Source organism: Pteronotus mesoamericanus, unplaced genomic scaffold, assembly GCF_021234165.1.
Source record: "Pteronotus mesoamericanus isolate MK-2021 breed Mesoamerican mustached bat unplaced genomic scaffold, CSHL_Meso_final contig_124, whole genome shotgun sequence".
NCBI classification, from domain to species: domain Eukaryota; kingdom Metazoa; phylum Chordata; class Mammalia; order Chiroptera; family Mormoopidae; genus Pteronotus; species Pteronotus mesoamericanus.
The window spans coordinates 4,144,200-4,172,180 of record NW_026555051.1 but is presented as its reverse complement, the minus strand read 5'-3'; the positions used below and the strand labels follow the sequence as shown (position 1 = coordinate 4,172,180).

Here is a 27,981-nt window from a genome sequence, read left to right as displayed (position 1 = left end):
TGGGCGCCCAGGTCAACCTGCAGACACTCAGCCGCATCTGACTCTGCCTAAAAAAAGTGGCTCAAATGGTGGTAAAATCAAATGCCAATAACAATCAAAAAGAGCGAAGGGGGCCGGGTGTGTTTCTTTGGTTATATCTTATTTTGGTACAAGTAAATGTGTAGAAGTATTTATTTTTACATAGAAACATGCAATCTCAGTTATTGCCTTTTAATTTTTTCTCCATTTTATAGACCACAAGAAAGTTCATTTCCCTCTAACCTCTAATGTAAGAAAATGAGAGGAGGAGGGTGACGCTACACGGAGACTGTCACTCCCTGTCACCGAGCACTAGGGAGCGGTGGAGGCTGCGGTGGCCGACACAGCCGCAGCCAGTGGGGCCACGGCTGGAGGCCCAGGGCTGTTACGGCTTCTGACTTTTGGAGACAATTAAGAAATCTGGAGCTCTATGTGACTTGCTGCATTAAAAAAACATTAGCAACTAATCTGAAACTTAAAAAATACCACCGGTCAAAACAAAACATCTTTCTGATTAGATTTGCCTGCAGGTTGCCAGTATGCAAATTCTGATTCAAACTTTTCCTGAGATCCTGAGATACACTGTTTCTGAGGTGGGCAAAGGCAACAAACTTCATAAATACTTCATGTTACATTCATTACCACACCATCGCCTTGAGGTCCGTAAGAGCTGAGGGTTATGTTTTTCAATGACACAGACAGGGTGTGTGGTCAGACAAGGTGCCCAAATTCCCCATCTGACCACTGCTACTCCCAGGTCGGTCAAGCAGCAAAAAGCAGATTCGCAAGCTGACTTCCTTCCTCCCTCTCACACACTGCTTACTTAAGCTCTTGTTTCCTTAAGTGGTGACATGTTGTTAGGAAATCCTAAGTGGTGACATGGAGTTAGGGAATCCTAAGTGAAACAGACTTTGTATCCCTATTCTGCTCCTTTTCCAGCTGTATTTGACCTCTCTGACCTCCAGGTTTCCTATATGCAGGATGCAGATACACATTCCAATGGTCGCGAGGATTAGAAGTGGTACCTGCACAACTTTGGTTTCCCGTCTGTAAAAAGGGGTCATGATAAGGCCTTCCTTGCATGGCTAGAGGGTGTTAACGCAAGTAAAATCCTCCTGCAGTGCCTAATACAGAATAAGCATTCAGTAAATAGGAATGCGCCCTTTTTCTCTGCAAGGGATGGCCACAGCAACTAGCTGTTGTTATAAGGAAAATAATTAACCTTATCAAGAAAGGTAGACATGACCACTGGCCTTTCAACAGAATTGCAGAGCTGTGCTCAGGGTGTGGCCCTGGTCCCACAAAGCCTGGAGTTTGCTGTCTGTGCCTCCGCAGGGTCCCGGTGGCAGCTGTCTGGTAAGAGACGCTCTGTAATGGGATCACCTGGGACTCCCAGGGCAAGATTAAGAGAGATGGTACACGGCTGGCAGTTGGCAGAGGCAGAATCTGCCTCCCCAGGGCCTGGCACTGACACCGGCTTTTCTTCAAAAACAAAGTGGTAAAATATCAAATGAACCCAGGGAGAGACTTGGCCACAGCTTGGCAGCTGACTGTCTGAGCAACAGATGCTGGGATTTGGGGGGAGGGAGAGGTAAGGCTGGGGAGGAGGCGGAGGACAGCCCCTCTGAGAGTTTATGGGCTGTTTCCTCTGCAGAAGAGGGGCCAGTGAAAACCCGGGCTGCAAGCTGGAAGAGGGTCTGGCGTCTTCTAAGAAGCTCAAGTCCCAAAGACAATAGAATTCCCTCTAAGATAAATGTGTTCCCATCGGAGGGGGAGTCTTTTAACCACACAGTGACAGTGCCAGGAGGCTGACATATGCTACCGGTGCAGCCTGTCTGTGAAGTAGGCTTTACTACTCCCTGTCACAGATGAACAGCAGTGAGGCTCTGATGTATGGGTTCACTTGCTCCAGGCCACTTAGCTAGTGGCAGGACTGGGATTTGGACCAAGTCAGCTTGCCTCTAAAATCCAAAAGATCTGGTTGTATTTGGAGTGTCACTCTCTCTGCCAGGGATAGAGGTACAGCTCAGTTGCTAAACACAATGAGGCATCTAAAGGTTACTCTTTGGTGGCATGAAAACACAGGTTAAGGAAAGAAAAGGGAGAGAAGGGTGAAAAATGTCCACAGCCTAGGGAGGCCCAGAAGCGATGTGACAGAGGTCAGCTAATACAATCTGTAGTTCTTATGGAGTCCTTAAGTTTTCTCTGTCAATGCCATCAAACCACAGATCTGAGATGAAGAGTAAAAGCCAACACTTACTGAATACTTACTATGTTTTAGTGACTGTGGCAAGGGCTTTACATGGATTACCTGACTGAATCCTTAAACGACCCTTGAAGATAGATACTATCACTGTTCTCATCTCACAGAGGAGAAAACAGAGTAGCATCTCTACCTCTGATAAGCTCTGAGCTCTTGGCTCTGTCCTCTATTCCACATCTGGTATCTGGTCTTGCCTTTGGCCTTGACCTTGGTTTGCTCTTGCCTCTCCCCTCTGGGCTATGGCTGAGAATTATCTTTAGAGTAGTTGAGAGGAGTGGGTTTTGAAGTCAGAAGACCTACTTTAAAATCCTAGCTCTATAACTTACTGGTTGTCTAGGCAAATTACTTCATCGCTCTACTTCATTATGGAGAAAAACATTTAACTCTGCAGTGTTCTTGCAATAGTAAATAGTATGTGTACTATGCCTGGCACTTAGTGGGAACTTTGGGACCAAGTTCTACTTTTTAAGGAGTTATTTCTCACCTGAACTCCTTGGGTACGTAGGACCTCAGGCTCAGAGCCTCTTTGCTCTGGCTGCTAAGTTGGGCCTGACTCTTCTATCATTGTCTCCCTTACTTGTAATTCATTCTTCAAAAGGGAACATTGCCAATGACTCAAACGAGGATGTGCTCGGTGTGCACCATCGTTACCCCAGGCCAGCTCTGGAAGCTGAGAAGTCCTAGGCGGGGAGTCTTAGGGAGCCTAGGTTCACTGCTAAGCCAGAGATAAAATCTCAGCTCACAGGACATGAGGTTAAGAATAAGAAAGTTACATGGCATTTGGGAAATTCATTCACTATTATTGATGGCTCAGGGGCAATGATATAGTTTGTATACCATCTTTACCCCTTTCTCCCTTTCTCTTCTACCTTCCAGGTATTTAGATTTGTGTGTACATGCATGTGTATATGTATGTGTGTGTGTATTTTCAATAAATCTTCTTCAGAAGGTGGGAGGTGGAAGAGATCACCCCTGGATGCAGAGAATTGGACGGCCACCTGTGGTGGGTTCTGGAACTCTTGCCCTGTATGATTGGCCTCATCGTGGCAAGACAGGGCGACTCAGCAGTGCTGATCCTCATGAGAGGTTTTTGTCTTTATGTTGCCATAAGAAGTACCCAATCTCCATTAAATAGCCACAGAAAAGTGAGCCCTGAGTGAGGCCTGACATGTGCAAGTATCATGTTGTTTAGTCCCTGAACTACCCTGAGCAGTAGCACTATTATTATTTTTTAATGTAACTGAGTCTTGGCTCAGTTAAGGTATTTGCCTCGGGCCCCACAGCTAAACGGAGGCTCTAAAATGCAGGCTCTTCCTTCCACACGCTGTTTCCACAGGCTCCACGTGGCAGGAAACCTCACTGCTCTGATGGCCATTTTTGACCAGCACTTAGTTTAGTACCTGGCTTATGGAAGAAGCTTAAATAATGTCTGTTTGTTTTAACTGAATATAGTCTAGCAGTAGGATGAATAAAAGGCTAGTAAATCATTACAAATGGACACTGGGCTAGTTACAAATGGCAGCCTAGACCTGAGGGCATTGTGCAACGTCCGGGTCCGGGCCGAGGGCAGGGGGCAGTCGCTGTGGTCCCCATGGCACCAGGGACCTAGCTAGGGCCACATCCAGCCCCCTCCTTCTGTCAAGTATGTAAGATGCTGTGGACCTTCCACATTAGGTCTGTTTTAAAAATCCCTAATCCTAGGAGAACCTTGCCTAAAAAAAGAAGGTAATGAGGTCAAGTATATGTGCAAAAATGCTGCTTTCATAGAGGTCTATAGTATTCCTAAACATAGTAAAGGGCCTGAGAATTCTTGTAGCAAAAATCCTCCTTACCTCTGGAAACTCCTTTCACCCATAATAACTATTGATTTAAAAACACAGAATCTGTAACCAGACTTCTCAGGTTTCATTTCTGGCCCCTACTACCTATTATCGATATAGCCAATGCAAGTGGCATAGTGTCTCTAAGCCTCAGTCCCCCCATCTCAAAATAACAGGGATGTTAATGTTATCTGTAGCTCAGGAGGTTGTTGGGAAGATTAAATACACACTTACAAAAGCCTTCACTAATGTGTTGCAGATAGTAAGCACTCTTTTGTGAACAGTTTGTTTTAGTATCTCATGGAGACCAAATGTTCTTTCTAAAATACATTGGAATTAAATTCCTCCAACATATTTATTTTCAGGACCACAGTCTTGGTATTAATACATCCATTCTGAACTTGCAAAGAACTTAGAGCAACGGGTACTCAATTAAGCATGGGATTATATTCTACCTTGGATTATTTTCTACAAGTTTCTCACATTTATGTCTTGTATTACTTCAAGCTCCCTGGACAAAGGAACAGTTTATACTTCTTTTTACCTTTAAAAGCACCTGGCACAGGGCTAGGTAGGGAATACTCATCAATCAAAATTGAATCATAAAAGAGCAGTGATCTTATTTAGTTAAGATGTGAATCCATCATCTCCCATTTGGGGGAAGGGAAAAAGACCGCAGCAGCCATGACAGCTCTCCGCTGGGGTCCGGGCTGGCGCTGGTACGGGAGGCTGCGCGCCCTTTTGGTGTGAAGGGAGGAGAGCTCTGTGGTAAGAACATTTTGATCTAGCTTAGGCTGTGGGAAGAAAGAAACCGGAAACCCTTCTCTTTTTAATCATTAAATCTTCCCTTCTGCACCTTTCACTGTAGTTTCAAATGGCAATAGTTAATTTTGTCTTGTGCTCAATTAGAAAGTTAATGTCAGACAACATTAACCAGCAGTCTTAAAAGATTGCATGTTTGAAGAATGTGGAGTTAAAGTTTGACTAGTCTGGTAGTAACCCAGACAAGCCATCTGATACTAATCTGAGACAGATATGTACTGATGATATAGAGAACAACTTGTGATCAGAAGGACTCTAAGGGATTGGCAAGCACGAACTGATCTCAGAGCATCCCCGTCCTCTATCCCGCCCTGAGCCACGTCCTGTGACTCAGATTCAGGCAGGGCAATTTCAGACTCCAAGAAGTTGGCTCAAGATGAGAAAATGTATTCAGGTGAGTATAGCACAAACAGGTGAAGACAGCTAGGCGACAGACACTAAGAATGACCTTGAACCTGGACAGCCTTGGGTCATGAGATGGGGCTTGGTCTTTGCAAATGGGTCAGTACTGAAATGGAGTAAGTGAACCTAAAACAGGGCCCGACTGAGCTCAGATTCCACAGTGACCAAGGCAAGAGTCCTGGGCAGAGGTCAGAATACCAAGCCAATCACTCATATGTCATTTCAGCAGGAATTTGCTCACCAATGTGATTCCAAGCAGGACTACCGCCTTTGGGGTGATTGGGCCAAGGAGGAGGCAGACTCGAGAGCTGAGGTGAAGCCAATCAAGGAGGTGAGTCTGGGGGGCCTAGAGTCTCTCTCGAAGGCCTGACAAGGCAGCCCCACCACTGTCCTGCTGCTGCTCATGCAGATGTCGTGCTCAGCCGGGAACCAGCATCTGACAGAGCCCTGCAGAGTTTATGAATGTGTCTAACCACAGCTTTCTGATCTCCGAGCCACAATCAGCGCACGAGCTAAAGCAAGCGTGGAATATAATAACTTTGGGGGGCCCCATGCTGAATTGCCTTTCATCTCTGACTTAGTAAATCTCCTTTCCCCCAAACAAAATTTCATAAAAATTCCAGTAATTTCTGAACTTCAATCCATTTTCTTTCTTTCTCTTTCTCTCCCCTCCTGTCCCTAAAGCTCTCAGATGCGCTGTCCTGAGCATCTCTGAAAGAAAGTTGTCTAATGGCTTGTGTGTTTTTTGTTATCCTGTACAGAAGCCACGAAGGGGAAAACCCCTCAGAGAATGCAGAGGCGTTTTGGATGGGAGTGCCACAGACCAGAGGCAAAGGCCCCTAAGTCTGCTGCAGCACATTCTGTTTTCCTCATTTTCTCTCTTTTCTTCTGAAGAGAAAACCCGACGCTGGGGATGAGACTGGTCTGTGGTCATGCTGGGCCGAACCTGGGCTGTGGAGGTGTGGAGAGTAAGGGCTAAAAGGTTGTCTGCAGGGACACAAGAGCACTGTCCCCAAACAGCCCCATCTACAGCAGCTGGCAGATACTCCACCTTGTTGTGTACCCAGCTAATGCCTCCTTTTCCTGAAGAGCTCAGCTCAAAGGCTGCCCTCATTCCTAGACTCAGGTCCCCTGGTGCCCACTATCTGCTCCTGAAACTCCCCTGAGCACAGACCCCCGGTGGGCAGGGCTGCGTCCAGGCTCCGCACAGGTGGATCCTTCGTGCCCAGCATGGAGCCCGGAGCAGGGTGTGTGTGTAATGGATACTTATGGACTGCTGCGTCCAGAGATGAGCTCTTGTACCATTTGCTTACCCTGAAATGAAAGCTCAGAAAGGACAAGGGGTCACTGGCTCGGGATTTACTGAGCCAGTTTGGGTTGCAAAGGGATCTAAATTCAAGTCTCTCTTATTCCAGGGCCTCTGTAGCTTCCATTCGGCCAGGAAACCAGACAGGGCTCTCCCAGCTCCTTTCCTGTCCCTCAGTCCCACTGGCAGAATCGAGGAAGCAGAACTTGTTAAAAGATGAAGGTAGAAAAGGGAGGTTTGGTTACTTCCCCAAATGTACGTGTCACTGGGGCTGAGAACAGCAGTTAAGCGTCTGGCTCTGGAGCCAATTACACTGGGGTTCTCATTCCAGCTGTGGAATTTCCATGCCACTTGCCCTTGAGGAAGTTCGCTCCCTTCGAAAAGGCTCAATTTCCTTACCTGAGGAACAGGGATAACACTACCCAGCTAAGGGGAGATTGTAAGGACTAAACAGGAAGCACAGGGCCAGCAGGCACTCATGAGGTCTTCAGGAACAGACAGCGATGTCGCTATTGTTCTAAAGATGGCTCTTCCTCAGCAAAGCCAGGGACGGGGGTGGGGCAAATGAAACAGGACAGGTGAGGCCGCCTTTCTCCACAGGGCAAACTCTTTTCTGGGAAGTGGATTTGGAGCCAGTGTGATATAAAGAAACATCCCTTGAGCTGTCCAAGCAGTTTCCACACGACACAAGATGAAACCAAAGGCCCTGGTCAGTCCGTTGGGGATCTCTGATGGCATGTCTGTTTACAACAACCCCAAATCCCCACATTTCTCCTTAACAATGTTACTCATGTCGGAGATCATTTGTACTGTCCCTTCTGTCTTCGGAGACCAGCAGCAGGAGGGCACGTGTGAAAATCCCTCTACAAGTCATAAAAGTCACTCATTCTCAAGAGCTCATGAATAAAAACAACATCCCACCCACGTGGGAAAAGAAAACAGTCCGCTGGCACTGTGGCTGAGAACATACCATTTCCAAAATACTTGCAAAACAAAATGCGATTGGATCACAGGGAAAACAAAACGAAACAAAACAAAACAAAAACAACAGCTAATAACACAGATCTGTTTCTTAAAAATACACATCCTCCTCCTCTCAGTTTACTGTGCTGCCCACTTCATACACATTGCCCTGCCTTCTGTAAAATGTATACGTGTTTATTTAAGGAAGCCTCCTGCTCTTTGCTGATTCCTCCAAACAGATGTTTTGTGTTATCTCAGGGCGCTCCTCAAGAAAGTGTCTGTTCATCATGCCAAGGAAAACAACCCTGTGTAGCAAGACTTTGTTCCTCTGCCTAAAAAAAAGTCCCCAAACAAGCCAACAGCTGCAAATGGTTAGAACTACACTGACTACTACTCTATTCTCCCAACCCCTCTGCCCTGCCCCAGCGCCCCCTGTGTTAGCCTCCGACCCCGTGTCAGTGGCTGGAGCCAAAGAAAGAAAAATAGACTAGCATGTGATGATGTGTTCTAAACAGATTGTTAATTCTTTCAGACATGTCGTTTGCTGGGCAGAGGAAGTACTGTTTCATCCACTGAGAGGACTGACTGTAAATACAGTGTGCCTGTGGTCACACTTTCCTTTCCTTCCCCAGGGCTAGTTCTTGGCTACGCAGCCGGTTCCTTATCTACACCCCCACCTCCAGGATGGCTGCCCTCTCCCTCTGCTGTCCTCACACGGAGGCGGAGGTAGACCAAGATCCATGAAAACCTGAGAAAGGTATTCATTCATTATGGATTGACAATAAGAACCAAATGAGACAGAGTGAGCTGAGAGCATGATGTTAATGAGCTTAGTGATCCTGGAAAGCTAGGCAGAAGGACCTGTGCTTTGATCAGGAGCCCCACTCAGAATTTGAAAATAATTCAGCCTCCTTGTCACAGATGATGTATTGTGCATATCTTAACCAACACAACTTTTTTTATTTGCCAGCAGAATATTTCTTCCATTTTCTGAAGGCCAATTAATATCAAGTCATATCTGAATGAATAGTTTCTAAAAGTCTTATCAGAACAGTTTCTACCTATAAGTAAACTTTCTTCCAACCCCACAGTCCCTCCCCTCGCTCAAGCTGCCATCACCCCCTGCCTGGTTTGCAATCGCTCCCCCTTAAGTGAGCTCCCTTTCTCTGCTCTTGGATCTCTCCAACCTCCATCTGGCAGGCTGAAGACCTTCCTGTGTGCAAATCTAACCAGGACATTTGTCCTTCTACACAGAATTCTAAAGCAGCTTCTTACTGCTTCAAGGTAAAATCGGACAACTTAATCGGGCAGGCAGGACCCTCTACGGTTTCATACATGTGTGTCTCTCCATCGTCACCTCTGAATCCTCCCAACTTGCACATAATACTCCAGTCTTCCAAAGCTTGGATCCTCTCACTGGTTCATTTCTGGGTCAAATTAGAGCTAAATTCACTGACTAAGTGTGTACAGTAGGTGCCCCCCTTTCCACAGACATGTTCCAAGACCCCCCCGGTGGATGCCTAAACCTTTGAGTAGTAACACACCCTATACATACTATGTTTTTTCCTGCCCATACATACCTAAATTTAATTCATAAGGCACAGTAAGAAATGAACAACAACTACGAACAAAATAGAACCATTGTAACAATATACTATAATAAAAGTTACGTAAATGTGGTCTCTGTGATAACTGATTGGAAAACTGAGATGGCTACTAAGTGACTAACAGGCAAGCACCATACAGAGCACGGATTTGCTGGGTGAAGGAATGGTTCACGTCCCACCCAGGACGGAGTGGACGACCTGAGATTTCATCATGCTACTCAGAATGACGGACAATTTGAAACTTATGAGTTGTTTACTCCTGGGATTTTCCATTTAATATTTTCACACCCCAGATGACTGGAGGTAACGGAAATGGTGGAAAGGGAAACTGCCAATAAGGGGGGTTGGGGGCGGGCCACTATGTCTGTAATTTATACTTGAATACAACCTGAACCAGGACTCACGTAGTCAAATGCTGTCAAGTAAGCTGGGTGTGACACAGTACAGCCTGGAGGATGCTTTATGCAGGAAGGGAGAGAGCCTCTCAGCCCTCGCTGACTGCTCTCGAGCAGGAATGTGGGTCCAGGATTGCTGGACCTTCTGGTCTTTCAAGACAGTCCAGAAGTCTAGATTCTAATGTCAAATCTCCTCCTACTTAAATGTTGGTAATTAAAAAATAATAAGAAAAAATTTAAAAACATTCTATTTATTAACATTGTTTATTTTTGTGCACAGTTAACTCTGCCAGGAAAAGTTGGCTGTCCAGAAGATGACAGCTTAATTTTAAACATTTACATTTAAAATTAAAAAAAAAAAAAACAATTAAAAAACACCCTGGTAGCAATGAGCACAAGCAACATCCAGATCTTCATTTCTAGTACTTTCTTCAATAAAGGGAATCATGGCTCCCTTGGAGAAATGGCTGATTCTAGGGCTGGGGCAGGAAATACGCAGCATGGCCTGAACACCTGGCAGAGCCAGAAGGGAAGGAGGTGAGGCCCCCTTCCCCGTCCCTGGCCATGGGGTATGCTAGGGGACTTGCTCCCAAAGAGTACAGGATGGAAAGTGAGGCAGAAAGAATATAATGGAGAACACTGGTAAGCACTACACTGACCAGTGGTCAAGGTCAACAACATCAATGATAAGTTCATGGCTTATGCATTTGATATCAGGTGTTGAAAGCGTTACTTCACCTCCATGATTTTCCTCCCATAAGCCCATAACCCAAATCAAACCATGAGATAAACATTAAATAAACCCAAAATTGAGCGGCATCCTACAACTTATCTAACAAGTACTCTCCCAAATTGTCAAAGTCATCAAAAACTAGGAAAGTCTCAGGAAACATCGTAGCTCAGAGAAGTCTAAGGAGATATGACGGCTAAGCATAGCATGGTATTCTGGACGGAATCCAGGAACAGAAAAAGGACATTGGGGAAAATCTGGTAAAATCTGAATACTCTGTGGAATTTAGTTAATAGTAATGGATTGATAGTAATTCCTTAGCTATGATGAATGTATTATACGTGTAAATAGAAATGTAACATAAGATGTTACCAACATGGGAATCAAACATGGGTGAGGGATATATGGGAACTCCATGTATTATCTTTTCAACTTTTGGGTAAATCTAAAACTGTTTTAAATAAAAAAAGTTTATTTATATTAAAAATAACCACTCCGTGGGCCAAAAATACTTGATCAGGTCCGGGGGCCCTGAGTTTGTGTCCTTTGGTTTATGCACTGACATTTCTGTGTTTAATGATGAAACTCTCTGATCAGGGCTGGCTACCCCTTGTTCAAAAACTATTAAGAATGTCAAGCTGGTTACAGCAGAGTATTAAACCAAGCACAAGGCTCTTCTGAGGGCTGGGACATGGGACCCTACAGGTTCCACACGTGGGAAGCTGGCATTCTAGCTGTTGGGCTAGGAGTTGACCTTGCTATATCAAACTCCCACTGTATACTCCTCCTTTGCTCATTGACTAATTTAAATAACTAGCAAACATTTATTTATTTTGGAATGTGCTAGACAGGAGAACTTCAGTAATAAACAAAGGATTTAAATTGGACCGATAAACCATGAGCTCACCTTATAGGTAAGAGAACTTGGGCACTGAACGTTGACCCTAGGGCCTCCCCCAGGCACAGACATCCTGAGGGCCATCCCCACGCGCTCTCTATTTCCCCCTTTCCTCCCATCTCAACTGTGACAATACTTACTACAAGAAGATTTCAGAAGAAGGTGGACTTTTAAAATTCTAATATTAAGTGTATAAAAGCTCTATGGGACTCACTTTACAACATGTGCAAGCAAATTTCAATTACATTTGCTCTTAAGAGAAACTTTACATTTCCTGAGCACCTAATGGCACCAGGTATTAAAATATCATTCATTATCCTACACAAACCCAGGAGTTGTCGTCTGTGTGTATTTGAGTGACTGTGTGTTCCTGTGGTCCCATTACTCCCCAGTCCCCTCTCGTTTTGCAGATGAAAACTGGGAAGCTGAGCGAGGTCGAGTCACTTGCCTGAGTGATCTAGGCAATAGACAGTGAGCTGAAATTTCAGCCCAGATCCATCCCCATCTAAGGCAAACAGTTTTCTACCCTCTGCCTCTCAAAGACCCAGGCAGTTCCTTAAAAATCATTTTTAAAATTAACCTCATCTTCAAGAAAGTACCTCTCAGTACAGACATACCTCAGAGATGTTGTGGGTTCAGTTCCAGCCCCCGCCCTAATAAAGTGAGTATTGCAATAAAGGGAATTGTGATCTCTTTCCTGGTAGAGGGCTTGCCTTTGGTTTGTAAAAAACACAACACCTGTGAAGTACAACAAAGTGAAGCATGATACAAAGAGGTATGCCGGTAAGAAGTTTTAAAAATCCTCAACTGAAATTAATTGCTATGAGACCATTAGCCAATTTTAAGGTTCCCAATGAAACATGACTTTCATGGAGAGGAGTCTGAGAGTTTGGGAAATTTTCTTCAGGAATTTGGTGGAGGTGGGTGGAAAGAGGAGTGAGAAGACACAGGTGACTAAAGCAATTACCTCTCTAGGACTTCAGATTCTAAAGCAGAGGTGAGGGCTGCAGGCCACCGTCTGCTGGCAGCCATGTTTTCTTCAGACTACGTAGTATTTCTGAAATGCTGCCAACATTTAGACATTGGTAACTATAATTCAAAGATCAAGGAATCTGACTTCTCTTAGAAAAACTTGGAAGACCTGGCACAACTGGGCTGAAATTTGCTCCTGGCAACAGCTAAGTGATGTATGTATGCTCCCTGTAAATGGGAGATGCTGTACTCACCTGGAAAGCCCCATTCATTTCACTCATTTATTTTGCTAGTCTGGATCCTTTACAGAAAATGCTGGGTGTGGTTGTAAATTTGATTGCAGTAAATGGTAGGCACTCTGGTTAGGTGCCCTTCCTTGGGACAGGGCTTCTGCCCCTCAAGGAGAAGATGCCGCCGCAGAATGGTGCCTACTGGCCTGCCACCTGCTCCTCTAGATTAGGCCATCAGTCCCTGCTGCTGTGGGGACAGGCAGTTTCGTTTTACACGACCAGCTAAGGCTCGGTTGCACAGAAAATACCTATTGGAAAACCATCACCCGAGTGACACTATCCCTGAATATGTAATGCTCCCAGGTTCTTTCTTCCTTCCAAGCTCCTCTGAGCATTGTAGTGGGACAGACCTTCTTCTAGTGCTCCATTTGACAAAATGTGCAGAAGGTTCTATTTGCTTGTTTTCTGAAGGCAACCCCAGGGGGAGCATTGACAGATAGACCCCAGGGGGTGATGAAGGCAAACGGACCTGGTATTTTGCAGCACAGTTTTCTCCCTATGTCTTTTCTTTGTTGACATGCATAGGTAGTTTTCAAGTTACATCAGCTTGACTTTCTACCACCTGCATATTTGCACAGCATACATGGACACTACTAAAGCCCCTTTAGTATGGCACATTTAGTCTATTCTACATTAACTAACTACACTGATGTCTTGGTGATGTCACACAGAAGCACTGCTGACCAGCTGTACTCACTGGAGGAGAGAACAAAAGCCCCAACCCGACCCCATGCCTGTATCCTGAGAGCTGCTCCTTAGAGCGCCAGGGACCAACCTGCAGGGTGTGCATGCCCCCGCCCAGCACTGCCTCTGCTCGGCTCCTATGAAGGGTCTCCTGCTCCTGGGCCCAAAGGAATTAATACATCTGGGACAGTAATTAGCAATTTTTAAATGTTTTCTAGTTCTCTGAAAAAAACCCTTTTAACTTGTAAACCTATGGTTTGTATTTCATACAGGTGTTTGGGAACATACATTTATGAAAGTGACTGCCTAAATTCTTTTGGTCTAATCATGAAAGAAATGTTAAAAAAAATTAGAAAATGCTGCTAAGTTTAAATATCGTTATCACGCATAACCTCACCAAGAAATAACCACTGATAATATTTTTGGGGGCTGCCTTCTAGTCTTTTTACTTTGCACATATATGTTGTATACAGTCTTTGAAAAGTAAGATTAGAATCAGCCCTGGTATGGTGGCTCAGGTGGTTGGCGCGTCGTCCCATATACGAACAGGATGCGGGTTTGACCCTGGTCAGACCACATACCTAGGCTGCAGTCTCAGTCACCAGTCAGGGTGCGTATGGGAGGCGACCCATCAATGCTTCTCTCTCACATTCCTGTTTCTCTCTCTCTCTTCTCTGCCTCCTCCCTCTTTCTCTAAAATCAATAAACGTATCTTCAGGTGAGGATTTTAAAAATTTATACATACAGGTTTTATCCTTCTTTTTGCATTTCACAAAATATCATGAGTATTAAATATTCTTTGAATAATAAATTATCATAGACCCACTACACAGATTTAAAAATTATCAAGACAAAATAACATTTGGTTGACTCTCCTTGAGCATGTCTTTGGCAGCTAAGTTAGCCCCTGACAATTTTTCTTGGTTAGATTCTTAGGAGTGTGTTGAATCCCATAGTTTACATAAATAATTATGCACATTTTGCACTTTACTCCATAGCAGATTTGTCTGTTTTATAGAGAATATGAACATTTCCCTAAATCTTGATCAAAATGCATGGGCTCACTTTGTCCTGCAGCGTTGGTGCTACCGGCAGCGTGAGTGCCTCAGCTGGAGAAACACGGACACTGGTCTCAAGAACTAAAGCTATAAACAGCAATTAGTAGACTTCCTTTGAGTTTAGCAGAGGGACTCAACCCTGGCTGCACATTAGAATTATCTGGGGAGCATATATTATACATGTAAAAGCATTTGCAATGTCCCACACCAGAGCAATTGAATTTGAAATTCTGCTCCAGGTGATTCTAATGTGTCACCCTGGGTGGGAAACTGGTCTACAGCAGGGATTCTTAAAGTATGGTCCTGGGATCAGCAGCGCCAGCAATATCTGGGAACTTGTTAGAAATGCAAATTCCCACACCTCAACCTAGAGGAACTGAATCTGACTCTTTGGGACTAGGACCCAGCAGTCTGTGTTTACGATATCCTCAAATAATCCTGATCTACACTTAAGTTTAAAGACCACTGGCCTAGAATATGCCTTTGTGCATAATCCTGGCTCAATGACTAGCCTGCTTAACCAAGCAAGGAGGCTTGTTGAAGTTCACAGAATCTGTTGTCAGACAGATTCAAGTTCAAGTCTCTTGTCTGCCACTTTCTAGCCAGGTGATCCTGGGCATCTGAATTAGCCTCTCCGAGGCTCAGTTTCACCAGCAGGGCATGCAGGTGACGTTAACAGTCCCTAACCTCATTGGTTATTATGAGGATTAAGTGGGAAAAAATAACAAAAAGTACTTACCAACATAGGCAGAGCTTAATAAATATTTGCTATTATTATTACCCATCAGAGATACCATAATTATTGGTCAGGAGATCAGAAAGGAAGCCTCAAAAGAGGAGAAGGCCAATTGAGCTGGTGACTTGAACATCCAAAACAGATGTTTGTTCCCTGACTCCTCTAGTACAGATGGGTTTAGATTCTACCTCGTGTTGGCATGAACAGATGAGTCTCCTGGGATGAGAAAATAAATCATTCTCCCAGGAGCTGTCTTCAAACTGTGGAAGTGATGAAAAGACACCACTAAAGACAGACTTGGTCATCTGGATTTCAAAACTGCCAGGGGTGAGAGCAGGGGGCAGGGAGAAGGCCCTTGTGGACACCTAGACCAATATCTTCAAACAGGAGCCAGAAGAAGCACCTGAATCCTTTTTAAACCACAGTTTGCTGGGCTACACCCAAATGTCAGCATGTTTGCTGGGGACGGGGTTCCGAGGTTTTGCATTTTTAATAAGTTACCGGGTGATGTTCACGCAGATGGTCGATCAGATGACACTTGCTATACTAAATTGAAACTTCATGAGACACTGAACTATGACCTGTAAAAGTTTAAGAAAGGGAAGTAATGTTCTCCAAGACTTTCATATTTCTTCTGTAAACTTCAAATTCCACATTTGCATTAGAAAAGGACTGGCCAACTTTACAGATATGCCGATGGCCACGTTTTCATTTGAACCCCAGGTCCTGTGCAGGGGATTGGAAAGAGTGTACAAAGGGCAGCTGCAGCTCCCTGTCTGCTCTCACAGGTGAGGAATCAGTCATTCCCAGTGGCACCTCCTCCTTCCAAGAAGCTGACACATATCAATCGCTTAGTATTCAACTGCTTGTATGCACTATGCCACCTCATCTCTCCTGCAGTCCTATGAGTAGGTATCTCTGTAAAGTCCTCACTTAATATCATTGATAGGTTCTTGGAAACTGCAACTTCAAGTGAAACAACATATAAGGAAACGAATTTTACCACAGGCTAATTGACATACAGAAATATGCTGTAAGAACTGAACTCTTGTTTATATCAATTAGTCTATGGTAAAATTGGTTAAAGTTGCAGTTTCTAAGTACCAATCAATGATATTAAGTGACGATATACTGTGCTTGTATCTTAGTTTTACAGATGAAGGAACTGAAGCTCAAGAGAGGTTACTTTTCAGGAGACACATGGTAATAAAATATTCAGAAATCAGATCTTGAAACCTTTGTATTTTTCTTTCTGACCCACATAATAGTTAGAAGAGTCTTAGTTCAAGACTAAAAACACCATGTGCGTGGTCTGATGCCAGCCCTGAGTCTGAGCTGGGGCGGGCTCAGCATCTGGACATGGGTACGAGGGGCAAAGCCCACATTTCTCGCCTGTCCCTCAGCAAGCTCTGGTCTTAGCATCTGGAGGAAATAAACAGGAGGGACAGTTGGCCCTGACTCCATCCGGTTCTTCGCTCACTGCCCTCAAGGATGTGGCTAGGAGCATGACATCCACCCCCAGTCCCAGGTCCAAAAGGACACAGTCAGGGATTAGTCCCAAATGCATCAGAGGTCAGCTTAGTTGATGACCCGGGGCTGAGGGCTGGGGATTTGGTGGGCTAGAGCCTGTTTCCCTCTTACCTGCTGGCTTACTCTTTGGCTTTCTGGTTCACTTTCCCAGCCCTCTTCAGCCCCGATGCATTCCCTGACCCAGAACCCCACTGGGGGGACCATATGTATTTTCGTGTTGTATTATATGACTTGGCAGGGACAGAGTCTGGGTTTGTGACTAATGTGACAAGAGAAAATGAGTTCTTATCATGTAGGGAGGGTAGGAGAAGACTGGAAAGATAGGGTTCAAATACTGGAAGGCTGTCATTTGGAGGATGAAAGGGAGAAGAAAAGAGCAAGCCACTGCCCACGGCCAAAAGCTAGCAAGCACTGCGATGGCATTCAAGCCCATTCCTTCTGACTTAGGTTTGTGCTCTTTCCTCTATTCTCTCCCACCTCCTTATAGCCAGAGGCAGACCTTCCTTCTTTAGGTTAAATTCTGTATTGCCAGAAGTGTCCAAGAGTGGGATGTATGGACTCAGGTGCTAGTGAGCTCCTCACATAAGGAGGTGCTGAATAGAGGCCACCTGCTAGTGTTGTGGGAGAGGGGATCCAAGAAAGAGAAGGCGGTTTCCATCACTGGCTGCACATTACAATCACCTACTTTGTTTGTTACAGGACAGACTTCCAGGCCTCCCTCTCATTCCTGGGTCACAGGCACAGCCTGGGAACAGTGAATTTTTAAAAGCAACATCAGGGATGCTAAGGCAGCCTTTGAAAAGCACTGGGGTCTCTTCAACTCTGAGGTTCTCTGCCTAGAGAGACTGGTGTGAGAGGGGGCCAGCCATGCGGTGTCACTGCAGGTGTTAACAGTGACAATACTAGCTAACTGTCGAGGGGTTCCTCTGGGCCAGGACCGGCGCATTACTTCACCAAGTCCTCACAACAACATCCTGAGTCAGGCTCACTGTCATTCCTGTTTCAGGCAGAAGATTAAGTTCCCTGCCCCAGGTCACACCACAAGGAGACAGAGGAGCCCGGCTGTGAGCCCAAACCAGCTGGCTCTCAATCTTCACTCCCAGCCACACAAGAGGTAAAGGCACGAAATGAGACCGGACCTGAGGCAGATTCTGAATAAAACCCTCCACCAGTTAACCTCCCCAATAATAAAAATGGCTCAGTACAGGAAGCACCAAGAGAGTGAGACAGGCAGACCTTGAAATGACTATAACTGAAAAGTTGTAAAGCTCTCAGGTAGAAAGTCTGGATATCTTTTTCATCCAAATGTAATATATGTGGTTTTTAAAATTTAAACTTTTCAGTATGGCACAGAGTACACCCAGGGAATTCCTACTGCCATTTCCTCATTTAAAAACAAAACAAAAGTTGCTCCTTAAAAATGGAATGTTCAAACAAAATGGCATTGAGTGTATTGACACAATGGTTAAAACATTAACTGCAGTGAAACTCCTGATATGCTAATTCAACAGAACCCACCCATGCCTTTCTGGGAAAAGCTAGGTCACCCCCTCTGCCTTGCAAGGTGTGTCCAAATCTTCACTCACCACGTGGTTTAGAGGCAACCACCAGGAGTGCACCTTGAGCGCAGAGCCTTTCTTAACCAAGTGTGTTCTTACTTTTCCTCTCTCTGGGCAGATCTCAAAGTCTTTGGAGGACTCGGCACAGGAAAAGAGATGGGATCTCTATACCATGAGGGCTGAAGTCACCTGGGGCTTTCCATGTGAAACTAACCCTCACATTAAAGTCGACAGGGGGGCAAACGGGTGGAGGAGCGGAGGTGGTCCATCCTTGACTGCCGTGCCCCTGCCCCCAGCACTGCATATCACCCTTATTCTTGCTTCCAGCCCAGGGCTTTTAAGCTATCCTGGCTACTGAATGGTCCTCTCTCTCAAATTTGCCAACTCATTGTGAAACTGGTTAGAACAGAAGAGAGTCGCAACAGCTGGAATGGGAACAACAGGTCAGAAGTGTCTGGTGTTTTGCATGCTCTCTAAGGAAGCTCAGTTCAACCTGGGACTGTGAAGAGGCAGAGCCAATGTCACCTTGGAGACCCAGAAATGACCTGAAAAATACCAGTTCACAACTTTTCACCAGGCTAACAAACTGTGTGAACTTTGGAGGTAATGGGGGTGGACTCAGTAGGATTAACCCCTAGGTTTCAGGCTCCTCAGCTAACAAACAAGAGGCTTGGCTGAGACAGGTGTGTCCCAGACTCTTCCCGCAGGTGCTGGGGTGCTGCTGAGCTGGTGAGAACAGGGATCTCTTCTTCCACCTACCTCTCCATGTTGATTTTTGAGTTCTAAGTAGGATTTCACTTGACCCAATTAAAGTTTGAAAACTCCAGGCCTGGGTGGTTTCTCAGGTCTCTTCCAGACTTAACAGTCCACAGTTTTGAGGCTCTGTTTTTCAGAGACAGACAGCTGTCACCTCTTGGTGTTGCCTCCCCAACCCATGCCCATCTGAGGACTGCTCGAGGGTTAACCGCTCTTCTCTGAAGCCTTTGGAGCTGCAAGTCTGTCTCTGCCAAATGACGAAGAAGCAGCCTCCATTTTCTGCACAGCTGAGATCAGACCCGACCCTCAGTGGCCCTGGCATCCTGCCGCGTGTCTGGGCAAACCAAGCGAGGTACAGACAACAGGGGTCCGAGTGGAGTGGCTACTTCCAGCATCACACCCCGGGCCGGGCCCCTCGTGGTACTGCCTATTTGTGATGGAACTAAAGACGTTTCCCTCTCAGGTATTGCTCCAAGTATATGCGAAGGTAACACAAAACTGAGGAGGGGTGGGCATAACCTAAGTGCAGTGGGTGTTCTCTAGTGTGAAGCCTTTTGGGGAAAGCCCTGGCTTTCTAACTCTGACTCCTTGCATTCTAGTTAGTTGGCCTCAAGCATGTCATTTCATCTTCTGAGCCTCCGCTTTTTCACAGGTGATGTGGGCAATGAGGTAACACTCTGCATAGATAGCTTGGTACAATATCTGGCACTATAAATGTTATTATTTGTTATTGTTGCTGTACTTTGTAGTAGGTCAATGCCTGTACTGCCTTTAAATGAGGAGTAATAAAAGGAGCCAAAAACTTAAGGGGCTTAAAGTGACCCAGCCATGTAGACACCCATGGCTTCAGATATCAAACCAATTCTCTCTCTGCAAGGGTTTCTCTGCCTAAAGTCCTGGGCTCCCCAAAACACACTGAGCAGATTCGAACATTCCCAATCATTCCCTTGCCCTGACTTGCTCTTTGCCCCCAGGAGCCAGAAAGTATGTGCATTGTTCAGAAGATCAAGGCCAGAAAAAAACACCTAATGAATCAAGGCACGTTATGAGTTCCTTCATGCTGACTCATACAAATGGCTCCTCAGCTCCCACCTGGCCTGAGAAAAGACAAGACCAAGTGTTCCCTGGACTGTGCCCTCCCAGGACACAATAAAAACCTGACAAATGCAAACTGGTAGTGATAGCTGGTTCTCCAGGGTGCCACGAGAGGCGGCAGGATGGTCAGGGGCCAGTCCCAATGTAGTTTACTACAGTGCAGAGCTGGCACACACGGGATGCTTCCTGTAGGTTCCCTAGAGATGTGAAGTCAGCACCCCCTACCCGCAATCCCATTCAAAGCCCTACAACAATATCATGAACTTGCAGGACTTGGTGCTGTGTGGTCTTTACGTGTTAAACATACAAACAATTAAAGCAAGAAGGTACTGAGTAAGGGGAGAATACATTGAACAATAAGATAGTAAGAGATAACGGCTAAACAGAGGGGACCGATATGGAGGGAAAAGAAAATGTTCATCAATACACACCTACTATGCGCCAGGCACTATTCAAGTACTTTATAGGAAAGGCAGAAAGGTGAAGTAGTAAGAGCGTGGATCTGGGAAGCAGCCTGCCCAAGTTTACATCCTGGTACACGGTCACTTGGACAAGTTTTGTAACCTCTCTGTACCTCCATCTGAGGTAATAACAGAACCTCACCAATAGGACTTCCGGAAGATAAAATAAATTTATATATGTTAGTGTTCTCAAAAACAGAACCTGGTACATAGAAAGTGCTATGGAAGAACTTGCTTGTATTCATAAGTTTTCTCATTTAATCTCTCCACCTCATTTTTATCTTTATGAGGTGGGGTTCAACTTTCATAGTTGAAGAAGCCAGGACACAATAGTGTATCTAGGGCCACATGGGTAGTAAGTGGAGGACTGGGAATTCAAACTCAGGCTCAAATGATTCCAAGACCAATAACAGATTTGTGAAGGTTACCTGAGAGAGAACCAGACAATCTGTCATAGGAGTCGGTCCAAGGGGCTCTGGGTGGCCCCTGAGTCAAGTATAGAAGGAAGTGGATGTGGCTGTGGATGGGGACTTCTCTGTGGAAGCAGAGTGTTTTCCTTTCAAGTGAGGACAGAGCAACTTTATGAAACTAGTAAGCCAGTACCTTCAGAGAATGTCTGAGAGATACACGCATCTATATAGTTCCTGCTCAGGTGCGAGATGCCTGCTTTCTTCACTTGTTAGTTAGACTCCACCTAAGGCACGGTGGGCATCTCATCATGGCTATGATGACCCTTACTTACTACTCTATGTTGGTGTGAGGTTGACTTTACATGTATTGTCTAGAATTCCTCAAAGTTTGCTCCCTCATGGCTAGATGGTACATGAAAAAAATCTAAGGGTATAGGAGTTAAATAAGTTGCTGCTTATTTTAGTTCTTTCCAAGAAATTTCCTAGTGTGTATAAGCATAATAAAAAAGGCTGTAAGAAATTCTACAGAAAAAAAAAAAAAACATGTTCATTTTTTAATGCAACGTTTCTTAAATCTCCTCGGTCACAGAACCTTTTTCTACATAAATAGAAACTTTGGGGAATATTGATATGCCTTGATTAAATCTGACTTCCCTGCAAGCAAGGGATTATTATTCCCACTTTCCAGGTGAGAAAACAGAAACTCAATCCAATAGGTGGAGAAGTCACCTCTATGTGTCTAACTCTTGGCCTCCATAATAAGAATATAGTGGTACCTCGGTACTTGTCAGCTTCAGAACTCTCCAAACCTGGTAATCGCCGCATTTTGATGAGAAAATATGTTTCAGAACTCAGCACTTGCTTGCCACGTGTTGAACACGGTAGAACTTGTATGAGTCACAACGCTGCACCACAAGAGAAAATGCTTCATCCCTCCTCGCTTGCTTGCCACTTGTTAGAATGAATTAACAAGTACCTAGGTACCACTGTATTTGCATTTCCAAAACACTGGGCTAGAAAAGCCACCATCCCAGGAACTGCCTTCTGCTTTTCATTTTTAAAACTTTTAGGTAAAATTAAGTATCAGAAGAATTATGTGACTTGGCCAAAATTGCAGGGCTAGCTGGTAGGAGCGTAACAGAAAGCGGGCCTATTAACTTAAAAATCTATAAACACAGAAACAAGCTACTATCATTTGTCATGAATGATTTCAGTGCACACCTGCCTGAGCTATAAGAAACGGGCCAGCAGCTGACCTCTGATGACACTGAGGGTTGTTCCAATCATCATGACACCCAGCTGGCACACATCTCATTGGACTAATGAAAATAAATCTGGTTATTTGGCAAGTAGACTCACTCTCATCAACACAATTGTTCTGCAATGGCTCATTTTCTTGCATAGGAAACAATAGTGGAGGCAACGTGCATTAGGATGGGAACACACCCACAGCAATGTTCTTTCTATCAACACCTCTCTCCAGCACTTCCTTGGCACAATGAGTGTTGGACAGAAGCATCCCTGAGGCCTGCCAAGTGCCCCTAGCAGCCTCCCCCAGCACCACCCCACCCTGGCTGTTCTGAAGACTGAATAGGCCAGTCTTTCTGGCCACATTGCACCAGCTTGTACCTGGGAAGGGGAGCTTGGGTGAAGCAGAGAACGTGAGCCAGGTCTTTAGCCAGCAGCCCCCCTGCCTGCAGCTAATCCTGCCAGGAGCCCAGATCACGTCTCAGAAGATCCATAGGTAGGCCAGGCCGTCCCCGTCAGGGGAAGTGGGATGAGTGTCTGGATACCTCTAAGGGCCAGAGAAAGGCACCTTGCCCTTGAAATTAGTGTCAAGCCCAAACTTTTTAATGTGCACAGTCCCACCCCAGGGCAGGAAGCAGGAGAGCAAGAGGAGGAGAGGGAGAGAAAGGAGAGTATAGAATATATTTCCCTGAAGGTGTTTTCTAGGTGAGGACTCCCCTGAATTCATAAAACATATGTTTTAAGGCAAAGCAGGGCATGCAAAAGAACAGACTATTTTTCCCCAATTCAGGTCAACTCAAAAATGTATTCGGCACTTCTACAGTGTCAGGCCCTGTGCTAGGCACTGAGAGACAGTGTCAACATGATAAAGAAGACAGGACTGAGAAATGGTTTAGAAATTATTCTGCAGGTGTTACAAATGTGCCTAAGGGGCCGTGCATGTTGGGGCATGTGGGGGTGAGAGGCTGGGCGTGGGGCGCTCTCTTACTCTCTCTCTAACCCTCTCCCCACTGGCTCAAGGCCTGCTTTGATCTGTTCTCTGTTTCCTTGCAGTGAGAACTGTTGGGAGGCTTAATTTCTTGTTGTTTAGAAATCCCTTGAGAATACCTGAAGGTACTTTCTGAAGGACTGGTCAAGAAACACGATTCTTATTAAGTGTGCAAAGACACATGCCAATATTGATTGTCCTCATGGATTCTGGCAGAGAAAATGCACTCATCTTATAGTTAATTGTTTGCTGACCGCTTTCGAGCACACCCAAGTGCTGGTCTGGCCTGGCACAGCCCCAGGCATCTATGTGCTCCCTTTGACAGCTTGCTGTGGCAGCTGCTGGGACAAGCCCTGGAGCAGCACCTTGAGCTTTGGAGACTTCTGGTGCCAATCATTATGGTGGTGGGTGCCTCCAAGCCTGGTGCACAGGCATGAAGATTCTCAGATGCTTCCCCCACAGACTTGTCTTGGGTGGTTTTAACCTCCCAAGCTCTGGACACCCAGAATGCCGAACAGACCTGCGCAAGAAGCTCATGGACGGTCCAAATTGCCACTGCCTTCCTTTTGGTGGGAGGCAGCACATAAAGATGTTGGGTGCCCAAGAATGAGTGCGAAGTTCAAGTCCTGGCCCCACTGCTGCCACACTTGTGACCTGGAATAGGGGATGCCTCTCTAGGTCTGTATTTTTTCCTCTATAAATCAGATGGCAGTGATTGTGCCTCCCTCGTGGGATGAAGGGGTTAAATTATGAATGTAAAGTGATAAGCATATTAGGTAAGTATCTGGTATCTCTCAGCCATTTTTAGTATTATCATTATCATTGATAGATCTGAGAGGAATGACTCAGCAAAGCCCAAAGAACTGTTCCATCACAGCAATAACCCATTTTATGGTCTGGATCTGGAAGGAAGGCTCATCAAAATGAAAAACTAAAGCAGAATGAAGGAACTGCTGTGTTGATGGTAATTTCCTATCTTCTCAAGAACATCATGAAAAAAATTTTATTACAGATGCTAGAATGCATAAATGCAAGAATCTTCTCTCTTTAGAGAAATCAGATGGAAGCTCTTTTTAAAGTGAATTTCAAAATCTATAAATATAAAACAGGGTTAGGTATAGCCCTCTATCAGTTTTCATCACATTCTTGATGGCCCTTAAGGCTCAGACAGAGTTTCACTCATGTTTTATTAGCTACGGGAACTTCATTTCTAAACAGGTTTTGAAGAAAAATGTCATGAGCTGATCTTTCTAGGCTCCAAAGCAGCATCAAAGAATCAGCTCATGACTCAGGTTCTTTCCCACATCCAAACACATTTCCCCCTGCAATCTACTCGCTCCTGGAGGGGTTCTGGGAATGTGTGTGAGTGTTCATCCCGACTCAATCATGTAAACTCAGCATACCTGTAATATCACAGCTGCCTGCAGTTGCCACAGTCACAAAAATGTTTCTGTTGGCTTCTTCATGCCATCTGAAAGAGTTGCTTCTGGGTACCAAATATAAAGTTACAAGCCTGTAAAAGTAAATCCCTGTGACTTAAAAATATCTGTGACCTCAATGATGTATTAACAAAAGAAAAAAAAAGCCTCTCTTAAATGGAAGGAAAGAAGTGGATGAATAAACGAATGATTGCATAAAATATTTATTATCAGTGGGAATCACAATTTCTAAAATAATTTGGAATGTGGGAATTTTCTAGTGAAGAGATTTTCTAAATTTTTAAGTCTGATTAAAGATGAAAGGTTATGCATCTTAGCAGGCAGATCATTTTACACCCACCTGCTCCTATTCTCTCCCATCAGATGCCCTCCTCCTTTGGAAACATGGTAAAATTATGAGGATGGCCTGTTGCGGGGGGTTGGGAGGAGCAGATTGCCTGGGTCTGAATCCAGCTGTTATTTAACTACCTGTTGAACTTGGGTAAATCTCTACAACTTAGTTTCTCCTCTGTAAAATGGGGTTGATACTAATACTACCAATTTCATAGTGTGACTGTAACATTTTTGAAATACTTAGATCTGTGTATGGAAAATTTCTATATAAATGTTAACCATTATTACTATTATTGTTGTTGTTATTATTAATCCTGATTGTCATCAGATTCTCCCATTGTTCCTCCCGCAGTAGGAACTGCCCCAGAGTTTCCTGCATCAAAAACGTTAACTGTAACCACAAAGGAACTTCATTTTTTAATATGACCTTTTCTCCTTTCTTGTCTTTTGATTCAAAGTGGCCTCCCCCTGTGCCCCGACTCAACTGTCTTCTTCTCCCGTACACATTCACTCCCTTAATCATTAAGGGACATCACTCTGGTCAACGAGGCCCTCCTCAGCATTGAACAATCTTAGAAACCGAGCCTCGGGCCTGTTGACCCAGAGACAGAGTTTCAATAAAACTGAAGATAACATCTAGGCCTCAGTTGTGTTTCAGCTCCAGACCTAGAGAAGTGGCAAAAACAGACAAAGTGACACCATGGCTGCCTTAGGAAAGATGCAATGATCAACTCCCCTTACCCTAGCACTGACCGATCAGTAGAGACCATGACCTTGACCATGGCCCTAACTCACTCAGTCCCCTATATAACCCATCCCCTGGAAACCACTGGAGACACAGGTCTTTGAGCATTAGCTCACCTGTGACTCTGGGATGGGCCACTTTCTAAAAATAAACCCTTAACTTTCTTTGCCACAATGTCCTGTCTTATTGGGCTTTGGTTCATGCAGGCAAATAAACCTCTTTAGTCTGGTAATAACAAGAACATTTTAAGGGCAGAGATGTCCTCCTCAGAAGATCACTAAAACATCTCAACCTCTGGGCCGTATTAACACTTCAGACTGCTTAAAAGTAAGTCACATTGAAAGACAGGAAGTTCTGAGAGGCTGGGATTAAAATCAGGTATATTAAATGGGGAGTACAGTTTGTTTATGGCAAGGGGTACCATGAGATGCTTAACAAATAGGGCAGTGCTTCTCAACTGGAGGTCATTTTGCTCCCTGGGGAACATTTGGCAAAATCTGGAGACATATTTGGTTGTAATAAATGGGAGGGGGAAGTGCTCCTGGCATCTGGTAGGTAGAGGCCAGAGATGCTGCTACACACTTACAAGGCTAAGGAGAGGCCCCTTTCTCCACCTACCCCCAGCAAAGAATTATCCAATCCAAATGTCAGTAGTGCTGAAGTTTAGAAACCCTGGGTGAGGGCAGACCTTGGGCTAAAAGCACCCTGGTCCCACAGGAGCATCCACTTTAGATTGAATTTAGTGTTACCAGGAGTTAAGCTAGTTTCCAAAAGTGCCCGACCTACTTAAAATGATTTACACCAGATGCAACTCCTGTAGTGCAGTAATGATTTATTACCAAGCATTCCTGGTTCTCAGAGAGCAAAGACTGAGATTCTGGCTTGGTCCCTAAGCACCCTTATAGTTGCCATTTCAGCATTGACCAGGAAGCTATTGCTTTAAATATTTTTAGTTCATGCATTGAAGCATCTGTACCTGTGAGGTTCTGATCCTTCCAAGATGGTCCTTTAAATTTAATGTGTCTAGCCATGACCAGTGTGGCTCAGTGGGTTGAGTGTCATCCTGCAAACTGAAAGGTCACCAGTTCAGGGAACATGGCTGGGTTGTGGGTTCAGTCCCCCGACTGGGGGTGTGCCAGAGGCAGCTGATCGATGTTTCTCTCGTAAATCAATGTTTCTCTCATAAATCGATGTTTATCTCCCTCTCTTCCTCCCTTCCTTGCCCTCTCTTAAAAAATAAGTAAATAAAATCTTTAAATTTAATGTGTCTAAACACATCCAATTAATTCCTTTTTTCTCTTTCTCAAACATGTTCCTGCCCAATCTTCCCCATCTCAGTAAATGCCTTGACCATCTACCCTGTTTCTCCAGCCAGAAGCCCAGGCAACTTTCCCCACTTCTCTTTCTCTCACCCATCATGTACAATGTTCAGGAACATCTTCTTGCTTCCAACTCCTTAAATACATCCTGAGCGCTTCTTCTCTCTACTACTACTACTCTAGCCTGACTATCTTGAATAACAATAACTTTCATAGTGGCCTTTTTATTCTTGACAATTTCTAATTAATTCTCTACATAATGCCCTGAGTCACCATTACAAAAATAATAATTAAAGGCTGTGACATTTGACATCCTTTGATGATTTCCCACTAATTCTTCAAATAAATTCATAGCCCTTGTCATGGCCTAAAAAAGCCTTATATCAGGGGTTCTCAAAGAGTGGTCCTCAGACTAGCAGAATCAGCATTACCTGGCACTTGTACAGAAATGCAAATTCCACCCCACACCTACTCCTGGACCAGAAACTCCTGGAGTGGAGCCCAGCAACCTGGGATTTGTGGAGCTACTGTGATGCATGCTGGAGTTTAAGAACCACTGCTTTATGTGAGCTGGCTCCCGCCTACCTCACCCTCCTCATCTTGCTGTTCTTCTTTCAGATTACACTCCAGTCAAAGGGGCTTCTTTCCAGTTTCTTGAACATGCCGAGGTATTTTCTACTTCAGGTCCTTGCATAGACTGATCTTGCTTCCTGGAACATATTTCCCATTTCTGTTCTCATACCCAGGTCTTAGCTTGACATACCTCCTCTGCTCTGCCTTTAATTCTCTGTGGCTATAGTCCGATGGTTGTAGTCAAAGCATTCCTTATCACTAGTTGCTTTCTATCTTTGTTTTCTAGATTACTTGTTATCTGGCTCCTCCACTAGTCTATAACATCCAAAATGCCAGGGCCATGTCTGTTTGTTAATGTATATACAATGAATATTATGGAGCATAGTAGTATACTTAATGTATAGATAATCAATACATTAAGTGCATGACTGTGTTAACACCCTTGAGGTGCTTCTAGTAGAGTACAGGAAGAGAAAATATGTGGCATACTGCCCTCCACTTCACCATTTGAATGAGGCAGACATAGCTCATCTCTAGTATTTCCCCCTTATGCCTAGATAT

General features: G+C 44.7%; 1 protein-coding gene across 2 annotated transcripts in view; it reads right to left on the bottom strand.

Moving 5' to 3' along the window:
• Positions 1-27,981, bottom strand: part of MOB3B (MOB kinase activator 3B) — a 179,994-nt gene that overhangs the window by 36,058 nt on the left and 115,955 nt on the right. The gene's annotated exons all lie outside the window — the stretch shown is intronic.